Source organism: Triticum aestivum, chromosome 2D (genome assembly GCF_018294505.1).
Source record: "Triticum aestivum cultivar Chinese Spring chromosome 2D, IWGSC CS RefSeq v2.1, whole genome shotgun sequence".
NCBI classification, from domain to species: domain Eukaryota; kingdom Viridiplantae; phylum Streptophyta; class Magnoliopsida; order Poales; family Poaceae; genus Triticum; species Triticum aestivum.
This window is the reverse complement of record NC_057799.1, coordinates 567,507,174-567,520,207: the sequence shown is the minus strand read 5'-3', so window position 1 is coordinate 567,520,207 and position 13,034 is coordinate 567,507,174. Positions and strand designations below refer to the sequence as shown.

General features: G+C 48.4%; 1 pseudogene; it reads right to left on the bottom strand.

Annotated features, from left to right (window-relative positions):
• Positions 1-8,510: 8,510 nt before the first annotated feature.
• On the bottom strand, positions 8,511-10,954 carry LOC123050028 (probable L-type lectin-domain containing receptor kinase S.5; annotated as a pseudogene).
• Positions 10,955-13,034: the final 2,080 nt, after the last annotated feature.

The window sequence follows — 13,034 nt, the reverse complement described above, 5'->3', positions numbered from 1 at the left end:
TCAACAGATAGTCATGGTTTCCTGACTATGGACATTGGATGTCATTGATAACGGGATCACATCATTAGGAGAATGATGTGATGGACAAGACCCAACTTAAGCATAGCATAAAAGATCGTGTAGTTTCGTTTGCTAGAGCTTTTCCAATGTCAAGTATCTTTTCCTTAGACCATGAGATCGTGCAACTCCCGGATACCGTAGGAGTGCTTTGGGTGTGCCAAACGTCACAACGTAACTGGGTGACTATAAAGGTGCATTACGGGTATCTCCGAAAGTGTCTGTTGGGTTGGCACGGATCGAGACTGGGATTTGTCACTCCGTGTGACGGAGAGGTATCTCTGGGCCCACTCGGTAATGCATCATCATAATGAGCTCAATGTGACTAAGGCGTTAGTCACGGGATCATGCATTGCGGTACGAGTAAAGAGACTTGCCGGTAACGAGATTGAACAAGGTATTGGGATACCGACGATCGAATCTCGGGCAAGTAACATACCGATTGACAAAGGGAATTGCATACGGATTGATTGAATCCTCGACACCGTGGTTCATCCGATGATATCATCGTGGAACATGTGGGAGCCAACATGGGTATCCAGATCCCGCTGTTGGTTATTGACCGGAGAGGCGTCTCGGTCATGTCTGCATGTCTCCCGAACCCGTAGGGTCTACACACTTAAGGTCCGGTGACGCTAGGGTTGTAGAGATATATGTATGCGGAAACCCGAAAGTTGTTCGGAGTCCCGGATGAGATCCCGGACGTCACGAGAGGTTCCGGAATGGTCCGGAGGTAAAGATTTATATATGGGAAGTCTTATTTTGGTCGCCGGAAAAGTTTCGCGCTTTATCGGTATTGTACCGGGAGTGCCGAAAGGGGTCCGGGGGTCCACCAAGGGGGTCCACCAGCCCCGGGGGGCCACATGGGCTGTAAGGGGTGCGCCTTGGCCTATATGGGCCAAGGGCACCAGCCCCAAGAGGCCCATGCGCAAGAGATAAGAAAAAAGGGAGAGTCCTAAAGGGGGAAGGCACCTCCGAGGTGCCTTGGGGGGGAAGGACTCCCCCCTGGCCGCACCCTTCCTTGGAGGAAGGGGCAAGGCTGCGCCCCCCCTCTCCCTTGGCCCTATATATAGTGGGGGGAAGGGAGGGCAGCAACATCTAAGCCTTGGGCGCCTCCCTCCTCCCCTGCAACACCTCTCTCTCTCTCGCAGAAGCTTGGCGAAGCCCTGCCGGAGACCCGCTACATCCACCACCACGCCGTCGTGCTGTTGGATCTCCATCAACCTCTCCTCCCCCCTTGCTGGATCAAGAAGGAGGAGACGTCGCTGCACCGTACGTGTGTTGAACGCGGAGGTGCCGTCCGTTCGGCACTCGGTCATCGGTGATTTGGATCACGGCGAGTACGACTCCGTCATCCACGTTCATTGGAACGCTTCCGCTCGCGATCTACAAGGGTATGTAGATGCACTCCTTTCCCCTCGTTGCTAGTAGACTCCATAGATGCATCTTGGTGAGCGTAGGAAAATTTTAAATTATGCTACGATTCCCAACACTAACTATGGTGCTTGAACATGATGGAGTAGTGATTATGCACCCAAAGTTCAAATCTTTGGGAAGCCATGTCAAGAATACTCATACATGGTGGCCTTAGCCACCGCTCTTGTCATTAGAACAATATCTGAGCGGTGTGTTTTAGAGTTTACATAGGATACTCAATGCTTAATATATTGTGATTTTGCATCCTACTACGTTTTGAACTCATCATCTCCCCATCATGGTCATTAGCACCAACTATGACCCCAACTATGGTCCTTTGTGTTCTCAAAAATCCACAAGTGCTTCCGGTCATCCGCTATGTACCGGACGTCTGTAACATCCTCTCTGGTGCCATACTACCGGACGTCCGCTGAGTCCAGACGTCCGCTAATTACTGCCCTGGCAAATCGCGTCAGATATCCGGTGATACCGGTCGTCCGCTATTTCCTGCCCTGCTCAGATCCATCGGACGTCCGGGCGTTGCCGGTCGTCCGCTCCCTGACATATCTGTTTGCCTTCTCAGGCCCCGGACGTCCGCTCCGCACCGGTCGTCCAGTCAACTCCTGTCCCGCCTATATATAAAGCCCGCGTCTTGTAGCGGTTCCTAAACCTAAAATCCGTCGTCCCTCATATCTTCTCCGCCGCCGCCGCTCACTCTCCTTGCTGGGGGTGCGCACCGGCCGTGGTCCTCGCCGTCTTTGCATGGGCGGCCGCCGTCAGGACCCCGCCCGTCCTCCTCTCGTCCCGGCCGGCATCGGGGAAACCCGTTCATCTCCATTGCATCTTCTCCTCGCCCTCCCGAGGTAGCAAGGTAGAAACCCTTTTTCTCCCCTCATTTCTCGAACTTCCTTGATCTATGGCAGTGGTTAAGCAAACTGGGGTTTCCTCCTTCTCTAGGTCGCTATGCCAAAGACCAAGCACTCCGCGCGCAAGCAAGTCACCGGTGGACCATCCCATCCGCCTCGTCGTGGTGGCTCTGACGATTCACAAGAGCGGGCCCGTCCCCGGAAGCATGTCGCGCTCCCTCATAGCTCGGCTAGAACTCCTCATCGGAGGGATCCGACTATGAGGACGAAATGGCGGATTTGGAGCAGCCCGCCTATGTCGCTGTTCGCACCACCGCACCTAAACCGGGAACACGTCGCCCCACTTTCAAGCCTCCTCCTCCTCCGGTACAACCTCAAGGTGATGCCCGTCACATCTCTCTTGAACCTCCACTTCCTCACGGTCGCATCATTAAAAGGTTCAATGAGGTTCCCATACCTTCCTATCTTAAGCTTCGTCGTGACATAGATCAATTCACTGTTGTTAGCGACTCACAGGATGCTCACTTTCGCACTAATGTCCAAGCCGACATTTTTACCACTATCATCATTCCTAAAGGTCTATCTCTACATGCATGCATTGACTTAGAGCATATTCGTGCTCATCCGGCGAAATATCTGGGAGCTATTGAGCTCATTGAGTCATCCAATCTTGCTGTCCCATTTGAATTTCAACATGATTTTAACCAAGCTGCAATTCATCAATTCTATGCCACTTGTTACTTTGGTCCAAATAAAACTGTCACTTGGATGACCTCCGACACCATGCTCACGGCTTCCTATGCTCAATTTGTTGCTGCTCTTGGTTTTCCTGACATAGGCTTCAAAATCCATAAGGATGACCCTCACCATAGGCCCAAGGGCATAGAGGTCTGTGCGGATCTTCTAAAACCCTTGGGTGAAATGACTGATGAGGAGAAACAAAAGGGTCTGAACCAAGTCTCAATTTGGCGCTCTCCCTCCTACATCATCTATCAGTGTGTCATTCGCACCATTTATCCCAAGCTGGGTGAGAAGGGGTCATGTAATAGCTACTGCATTGATCTCATGCATCGCCTCTATGAGTCTCCAAAGGGGAAGATAAATGTCCCTCGTTTTCTGTGGCATGAGATCCGTCTTGCTTGTTTTCAACACAAGCGAGCCTTTCCGCATGCCCCCTTTCTTCAGGCATTTATCGAGAGTGTTGCTCCATTTCCCATTACCCGCACTCACTTGCATGAATGGTGGGTCATTCCACTTCACATGGCGGATGATTGGGTTCCCAAGGACTCTTCTGCTCCTGCTCGTCGCACTCCGGCTAGTGTTCCTCCTCCTACCGCTCGTTCTACTTCTTACGGCTCTGCATCTTTTGGTCGCATTTCTCGTTTCCTTGGGAAGGCTCACTCTGCCATGATGAAGATGTTTACTTTTCATTACTCCCAAAATCACAACATTGTCACACGCTTGGTCACCTCCAAGAATGCTCTGAAGGCTCGTCTGAGAGACTCCAGAGTTTACGATGTGAGTGACGATGAACGTCTTCCTGATGTTCCACCTTCTGACTTCGGTTTTCCTTCGGGTCCTGAGTGGGATGACTTCCTTGATGAGGCTGGTGGTAGTGGTGCTCATGATGATGATGACGATGATGCTCTTTGATGCTGTTACGACACCTCCTTTTGGGTATTTGCTGCCAAAGGGGAGTAGGCACTTATTTATGTGATATGATGCTATGTTATTAGCTTGTTATCGAACTCATGTTATGTTATTAGCCTGTTATTGAACTTATGATATGTTTTTACCGACTGATGTTGTATGCTATGAGTGATGAATCTTTGTGGAGCCTATTCTAAATCTTATGTTATCTTGATTATCTTGTGTATGAGTTTCGGTTGTGTTGGTATCATATTGAGGGGGGGCTCTCTTCATGCTTAGCTATTAGTTATTGCACATATTGAGGGGGAGCTCCACAACAAATCCTTCGATATTCAATGCTTTCAAATTCTTTCGATATTCAAAGCTTTATTCTAAAAAGTGCATGTATGTTGTCATCAACTACAAAAAATGGGAGATTGAAAGTGCAATCATGCCCTTAATCATATTTTGATGTTGATGACAACATGCATACGGGGACTAATCATGTTTATCGGGTATTTCTCAGGATTAGGTCTCAAGGGCTATGTGTGTGTGGATCATGACTACGGACATAAAACATATATACATATATCACTCAAGAGCAGAGACACAAGACAAAGATAAAAAGCTTCGGCTCCTTATTTTCGGTTTGTTCTTGAGTATAGGGATCCCGCACTATTAAGAGGGGATCGTTGGATTTCGTGAAAGAACTTGCTCAAACCCACAAAATTCCCTCTCATACCATCTCAAAATTCTTCCTCTGACTTGTGCACAAATGGTAGTATGTTTCTAAGCTAATAGGTCCAACTTTCACCGGACGTCCGGCCTCTCTCAACCAACCGCACATCTGACTCTCTCCAGTCGTCCGGTGAATCTTCACACAACTGATATTAGTGGAAGACCGATCACACCGGACGTCCGCTCATCTCCGGATATCCGGTGCACTCCAACAGAACTACAATTAACGGATTTCCGACAACATCGGACGTCCGGCCTCCGGACGACCGGCGTCTTCCGGACGTCCGCTGCCTGTGCGTCTCACTCCTCACCTGTGTCCCTCGTTGGTGTCCCAGCCACCGGACGACCGGCCGCCCTGCCGGACGTCCGGTCCTATATGTGTCACCGGTCGTCCGGTATCCACCGGACGTCCGTCCGCACTAAGTGGCTCAACGGTCTGTTTTTGCTCTCACACTATATATAGCCTTCTCCCTCTCTCGGGATAAGGCTGACCATTCACTTTGAGCTTGCCAAGAACACTTTTCACTCTCTCTCTCTCTCTCTCTCAATCCTCTACACCAAATCCTAGATCCCCAAGTGATTTGGGAACATTTGATAGAAATTCTCCAATCAATTGATAGATCCACTCCTTCCCCTTCTTCTCACACAAGGAATTCGTGATTTGAGCAAGTCTTGAGCTTTTCCCCATCGTTCTTGTTACTCTTGGAGGTTGGAGACTCCTAGGCGGTAGGAGTCTTTCGGAGAGGAATCGACATTTGTGATTACCCCCGGAAAAGTTTGTGAGGGTTTGGAGACCACCCCAAGGTCTACCACTAGTGGTTGAGAAACGCCTTCATGGTGTTGTCTCAAAGGGAGAATAGGGTGAGCCTTCGTGGCGTTGGTGTGCCTACGTGGTAACATCCACCTCTCTAACGGCGACGTAGCTTCCCTCCAAGGAAGTGAACATCGCCATACATCCTCGTCTCCCGAAGTTGCGGTTATTCCTAACCCTAACTCTCTACTTGTGGTTACTTGTCTCTTAGCACTTACTTATATCATATTGTGCTTGCTTACTTACATACTTGTGTCACTTGGTTATCTTGCTTAGCTCTTAGCTTCACACTTGCAATTGTTAGGCTCAATTTCATATTCCGCATTATTGCCTAAAATTGCTAAGTAATAATTAAAATTTGTAATTGTACCTATTCACCCCCCCCCCTCTAGGTCCATCTCGATCCTTTCAGGGGGGCACCTTGTGGTCTGCCCTCTCCTACTCCCTTATGGCCCATTAAGGCCCATAACTTCCCCGGGGGGTTCCGGTAACCCCTCGGTTCCCCGATAAATATCCGAAACGTCCCGAAACCTTTCCGGTGTCCGAATACCTTCGTCCAATATATCAATCTTTACCTCTCGACCATTTTGAGACTCCTCGCCATGTCTGTGATCTCATCTGGGACTCCGAACAAACTTCGGTCACCAAAACACATAACTCATAATACAAATCGTCATCGAACGTTAAGCGTGCGGACCCTACGGGTTCGAGAACTATGTAGACATGACCGAGACACATCTCCGGTCAAAAACCAATAGCGGAACCTGGATGCTCATATTGGCTCCTACATATTCTACGAAGATCTTTATCTGTCAAACCGCATAACAACATACGTCATTCCCTTTGTCATCGGTATGTTACTTGCCCGAGATTTGATCGTCGGTATCCTCATACCTAGTTCAATCTCGTTACCGGCAAGCCTCTTTACTCGTTCCGTAATGCATCATCCCGTAACTAACTCATTAGTCACATTGCTTGCAAGGCTTATAGTGATGTGCATTACTGAGAGGGCCCAGAGATACCTCTCCGATATACGGAGTGACAAAACCTAATCTCGATCTATGCCAACTCAACAAACACCATCGGAGACACCTGCAGAGCATCTTTATAATCACCCAGTTAGGTTGTGACGTTTGATAGCACACAAGGTGTTCCTCCGATATTCGAGAGTTGCATAATCTCGTAGTCAAAGGAATATGTATAAGTCATGAACAAAGCAATAGCAATAAAACTTAAACGATCATTATGCTAAGCTAACGGATGGGTCTTGTCCATCACATCATTCTCTAATGATGTGATCCCGTTCATCAAATGACAACACATGTCTATGGTTAGGAAACTTAACTATCTTTGATTAATGAGCTAGTCAAGTAGAGGCATACTAGGGACACTCTGTTTTGTCTATGTATTCACACATGTACTAAGTTTCTGGTTAATACAATTCTAGCATGAATAATAAACATTTATCATGATATAAGGAAATATAAATAACAACTTTATTATTGCTTCTAGGGTATATTTCCTTCAGGTATAACGCTGGTGCTTAGGCGGAAGTCGCCTGCCGCTCCTCGGCCAGATCTAGTGTCATGGAGGTGGATATTGTAGCAAGGCGCACGCCGAGCTAGACGTCTCGGTGGTGGGTTGGAGTTTGAATCTCTTCCAAGGGACCGGTCAAGCCGAAGCGTGGGAAATTCCGGCGCAAAAAGTTGTGTCATCGCCGATCTGATCATCGGTGACACCATCGAGTCGCTTTGACTACTCAGAGGGACCTGCATGGGCCACCAATGATATCGAATCCGGCAGATCTCAGGTAGGGGCCCCAATCTGGTAGTCTTAGCTAGATGGTAACAAGACACAAGGGGACACTGCTGTTTACCCAGGTTCAGGCCCTCTCGAAGAGGTAAACCCCTGTGTCCTACTTTGATTGTAATGATGGATGGGGTACAGAGTATAGGTTGATCTACCTCGAGATCGAGTATGAATGAGTTGGCCTCTACGGTGTACACCCCTCGGCTTGTATAAACGCCAGTGGTACCTGGTGTTACATAGTCAAGATTGCATATGAAGTTAAGTATGTTGAAGATTGCATTCGTGCTTGGGAGCATGCGCCAAGTCTTTGGGAGATTCCTCAGGGGGCCTGATGACTGTGGCCCACTGGCTGATTGTTTTGGGGGTCCTCGGCCAGGCCCACGCGCATTGGGTACGAACATGGTTTGCACCCTCTAATTCAGGACACCATCACGGGGGTTTAACCTCCTTTTAAAAAACAAAAACTAATTTGGTTAAATGCTATATCTAGTGTGTATGTTATTTTTCGATAAAGGGCGGTTTGTATTGATTCACAATGTAGCATCAAAGGGGATACATACATAATAAACACACACCCAAACTCTGCATAATTAAGATGCACACAACCAATATTAATGCACACACACAAAGGATCATGTTGGCAAGTAACAAAGTCATAGAAAACCAAATCTATGCCTAGGATGAATAAAAAGAAAAAAATGAAGCGAACAAAAAAAAAATATTCATGAGCACTAGCACCCAGGACATATTTTTATAGAAGAAGCCCACCCAATTGACGCACTAGAAATTTGCTTCCGACGAGATTCAAACTATGGGCACAGGGTGCACCACTGTGACCCTTGCCACACCTAGTTCTCAAGCGAACAAAACAACAACAACCATGGGCATCAACTATCTCTTGTCAACACAAGGACTGTAAGAAAGGTTATCGAAAAGCAACGCCTTCGTAAAAGAAACGATGCTCAAATGCCACCGTCGCCGGATCCAACCACTAAAAGCTATATCGTGGGTTTTCACCCTAAATATAGAGTCCGAGCAAGTTCAAGTCAATGCCTTCAACAATGTAACGGCGAAAGATGCCGACAATGCCAGGTATAACCAACTATATGTCATTAGGGTAGATTACAAACTTTGTTCCCAGCTCGTTTCGAATAACAAACTCGTCGAGAGGAGAGCAGCGACGAACATAAATACTCCCTCCGTTTCAAATTACTCGTCGCAAAAAGATGTATCTAGAACTAAAATACATCTACATACATTCATACCTGCGACAAGTAATTCGGAACGGAGGGAGTACTGCATAATTTCACAAGGAAACCGTAGTCAACACTCGGCAGTACAAGGCAAGCGTACAACTCTCCACGAAGCTCACCTCCCCGTGAGGGAAGTGGAGGCCAAGGAGCAGAAACTGCTGTGCTGCCTAGCCCCTCCCGTGAACAGCAACCCGACGTCCGGCAGCTCCATCTCCTGCTGATTGCCGCCCGGAGGCCAAACAAACGCAGGCTTATTAACCGGCGGCTCCGGCGCTGGGGCACCATCGATCAACACCTGCACCGCCGTCCTCATGGACGGCCTCTCCCTCGGGTTCGGGTGGCAGCACGCCAACGCCAGCCTCACCGCACAGTCCACCTGCGCCTGGTCAAACCCGCCGCCAAGCAACGGGTCGGCGGCATGCAAGGCCTTCCCCTCGCCGTAGAGCCTCCATATCCAGTCCACAATGTGCATCGGCAAGGGGTGTCGCGCTCCCCCGCCGCTCGAGTAATCCTCCTCACCACGGTGGTCGCTGTCGTGGATGTAGTGGTGCTGCACGGCGTTGCTGGGGCTCCTCCCGCTGACCACCTCCATGACGAACACCCCGAACGCGTAGACGTCCGTGTCGAGGCTGGCACGGCCGGTGAAGAAGCTCTCGTACGCCATGTAGCCACGGGTCCCTGCCACGACCTGCGTCGAGTGGTGCGTGACGCCGTCGTGCTGGATGACGCGGGCGAGGCCGAAGTCCCCCAGTCGCGCGTTGTACTCCGCGTCCAGCATCACGTTGCTGGCCTTGACGTCCCTGTGCAGGATCCGCTTGCTGCTCCCGTGGTGCAGGTAGTCCAGCGCCGACCCACGCCGCGGATGATCTTGTACCGCCGCTCCCATGTGAGCTCCGGGGTGTGCGTTGACGCCGACATGGACGAGGACGACGCGGTCCTTTCTCTGGCGTAAAGGAGCTTGTCAAGGCTTCCCATGGGGAAGTACTCGTAGACAAGCAGCAGCTCGCCCTTCTTGTGGCACCAGCCGATCAGCTTCACGAGGTTCCGGTGTGACAGCTTGCTGATCGTGTTCACCTCCGCCACGAACTCCTTCTCTCCCCGGTTGGTGTCTTCCTGCTTGTCCGTCGACACCCGCTTGACGGCCCCCTCCAAGTTTATCCCATCGACGTATCCAAGGTAAACAGTGCCAAAGCCTCCTCTGCCGAGCTTGCGGGTAGGACTGAAGTTGGCAGTCGCACGCCTGAGCTCCCTGAGCTTAAATTTGACCGGACCATGTGCGTCGATCATCTTCTCCAGGTTGCGGTAGGCGAGCCTTCTCCGCCGCGTCAGCCTTCTCCACATGAACAGCCCAGCAAACAAACATATAGAGAACACAAGCAATGTAACCAGAGCCAAAAGCACCTTTCTCCAATGCCCTCTTCTAACTTTGACATCGATGTCTACTGTGGTGAAGTTCCATGACTTTATCTGGTTCAGTTGTGTGGCGTCGCCTGTGGAACCTGTGAACACCAGATATATGTCGTCCACTAGATACTGTGACAAATCAATGTATATATCTCCTTTGAAAAGATGCTGTCCACGGATGCTGTACTGGACTAGAAATACTCGAAGTAACTGTAATGTGCCGTGGTACCTGATACTGACCCATACATCTGACCCAGTTGAGAGGAAGATGGAGAGATTATTAAGCGGGTATTGCCGAAGAGATTTGATGCTGTTGATGTCGATGCCGACATGGTTGCCGTCAAGGTCATCCTTGTAGCTCTTCCTCGTGTCAAATTCCACGGCCACTACTCGGTTCGTCTTCACGCCGTCTGTCTGGTTGTTGCACACACCCAGCCACTGACCGCTGCTGTTGCTGGGCAACGACGGATTATTGGTGAGCACGAAGGCCATACCTTCTCCAGTCCCGTTCTGTGGGAGGATGTTGAGCATCAAATCTGTCCTGAAGGAGTTGAGCGCCGTGCGCTTGCTGTTCCACAGCTTGAGGGTCTCCTTGGCGTACACCACTCTCCCCGACCGGTGGGTCATGTTGCCGGCGTTCGGCGTGATCTGCAGGGAGTTGTTGGAGATTCCTGAGCCAGGGCTGAAGCTGAAATCATCCCTGTTGCTTGCGTTGAAGTTGGGGTAAGTGAACTGCAAGCAACTGCAGGTTCTGCCTAGGATGACAACAGCTGCACAAGCTATGCAGAAGAAGCTCGGCAGGCTGCTGGTATTGGGCTTTGTCATGGCTAAATGGTTCCTGTAGCTTCCTGCAACCTTCTCAGGGAAGAGGAAGATACCACTTCAGGTCAATGGACGAGGGGATGAGTTGACAAATACTTGGAAGAGACATGGTCAATGGGACTTGTCTGTCAGGTACATCGGCCAATACTATTTCTGTAGCTGCAGAAAAGTTACCAATTGTTAAACTAATAATCTGTGCAAAATGTTCAGCAATATGCTACTCGCCGGTAATATATTTGACTAGGTGATCATCCCCTTTTCTTCTCTAGAGACAGATTAAAAGAGGCGTGTCTGGGAGGAACGACGACGCTGTTGAACAAGTAGAACAGTGACATTAACATAAGAAAAACACTAAGAGGGTACAGGAAACTGATCCCTGAAGAACTTGGATAGAAATTTCTTTCATCTAACAATTCTTTATTGAAGATGCCTCATGAATGTAGAACTAGTCTTTGCGGCTGTTACAACTTTTAAGTGGTACCAGATTAAAAGAGGGGTGTCTGTGCGGAACAGCGAGGCTGTTGAACAAGTAAAACAGTCACATTAACATAAAAAAACACTAAGGGTACAAGAAATAGATTGGCGACAACTTTGATAGTGCCAGCCCTGAACAACCTGGGTCCAAATTTCTTTCATCTAACAATTATCTATTGAAGATGCCTAGTCAATGTAGAACTTGTCTATGGAGCTGTTACAATCAAAGAACAAAGGCATTGCCAATTCAAATATTCGCAAGTTATCCCCCCAAAGGGAAAGTTTCTCTATGATTACAATTTCTTGGAGTATTCTAGTTTGCTTAAATGCTATCTTTAGTGCGCGTATTTTCAATTATCCTCATAATGTCTTGATCTAGCGCTTAACATGGAAGATCATATTGGACCAGAGTTTTTCATGCTACGCTATATAACATGAGGCCAATTAAGTCTCCCTTTTTCGTTCTCCATCTGTAAAATCAAAACTGGAACAGATTAAAGTGCATTGTAATTCCTTTAGAAAATTTGAAGTGACTAGAAATAAGAAGTTAAGAGTACTATTGGTCGGACCAAGCCATATGTATCCTAAATGGAAGCACGGATAGAAATGGAATCAACGAAAGCCAAATCATTTTTCTCACATGTCCATCTTACTGCCAGAAATTTGTGAACTTAAAGATTTCACTTCTCACCGTAAAAAACTAACGTGGGTGGTGGCTGAACCCATCGCACCAAGCTGACAACCCTGCCTGAACCGCCGCTTTTCCATGAGTCAGTGATCTGCTGTTATTTATCTCAGCCGCCATGGTAGTACTTTTCTTCTTATGTTTATGACTTATTGTGGCTTTGTGGGACTCCAAGGAGTTTGATCTGATTAGGTCGCTTAAACAAGCTGAGGATTGATGTTCTGAGTTTAACAAACTAGTTGCATTTCTCTTGAGCCCGATTATGAAAATTTGCTATACCGCCCACATGACTTTCAAAGAAGTCAAATCTATTTCATTTGATATCCTCTAGCAGAACTTCCAGCCCTCACAATTCTCCCCTTCTTTTTAAACAAATAACAGACAAAGCAAATATGTGCCATCCTTTTAAAAACTACATTCAATCCGATTGCACCAACAGTATCAACTAATGCTGACTAAGCGTTTTTCAATTGGCATTCCCCTACCAGAAAATAACGGTGACAGAGTTGGTATGGGCCTTTAAGGATATATCTTCTCTGAACAGCTTCTTGAAAATTGATCGAATGCACCGTGGTAGTTATCTTTGTGCAACCAATAGCACTAGCGTTGGCCACGCTCTCCGAAGCTTCCTTCAGTACATCGCCTATGTTGCTGATGTCCATGGTAAATCATGTATTCAGATATTCCCCCTGCGTGTATCCATAAGCTGACGCCTCTTCTCCGTGATGTTGCGGCTAGTCCCCGAGGGATTGTGTCCAATGCTGGACCAAGGCCTGGTGACGGGCTTGTACCACCGCTAAGTAACCCAGGATGATGCTTAGTTTCAAAGATGACATTCTTGATCTCTGCTGTGATCTGAACGTTCTTGGTATGCCAGAAGTTGCGCCAGATCTCCTTGGCTCCTACCGGATTCATCATTTTCCCCATGATAGACTCAGAGAAACAGGAATTGAGAAAACTGTATTGCCCCATGGAATTTGACCACCACGGCCTTGACTCTGGCTGTAGGCTCATGAAAACAGACCAAGCCACACGGGCAACTCTCCGGCACTTACAGGATTCCAAGAATG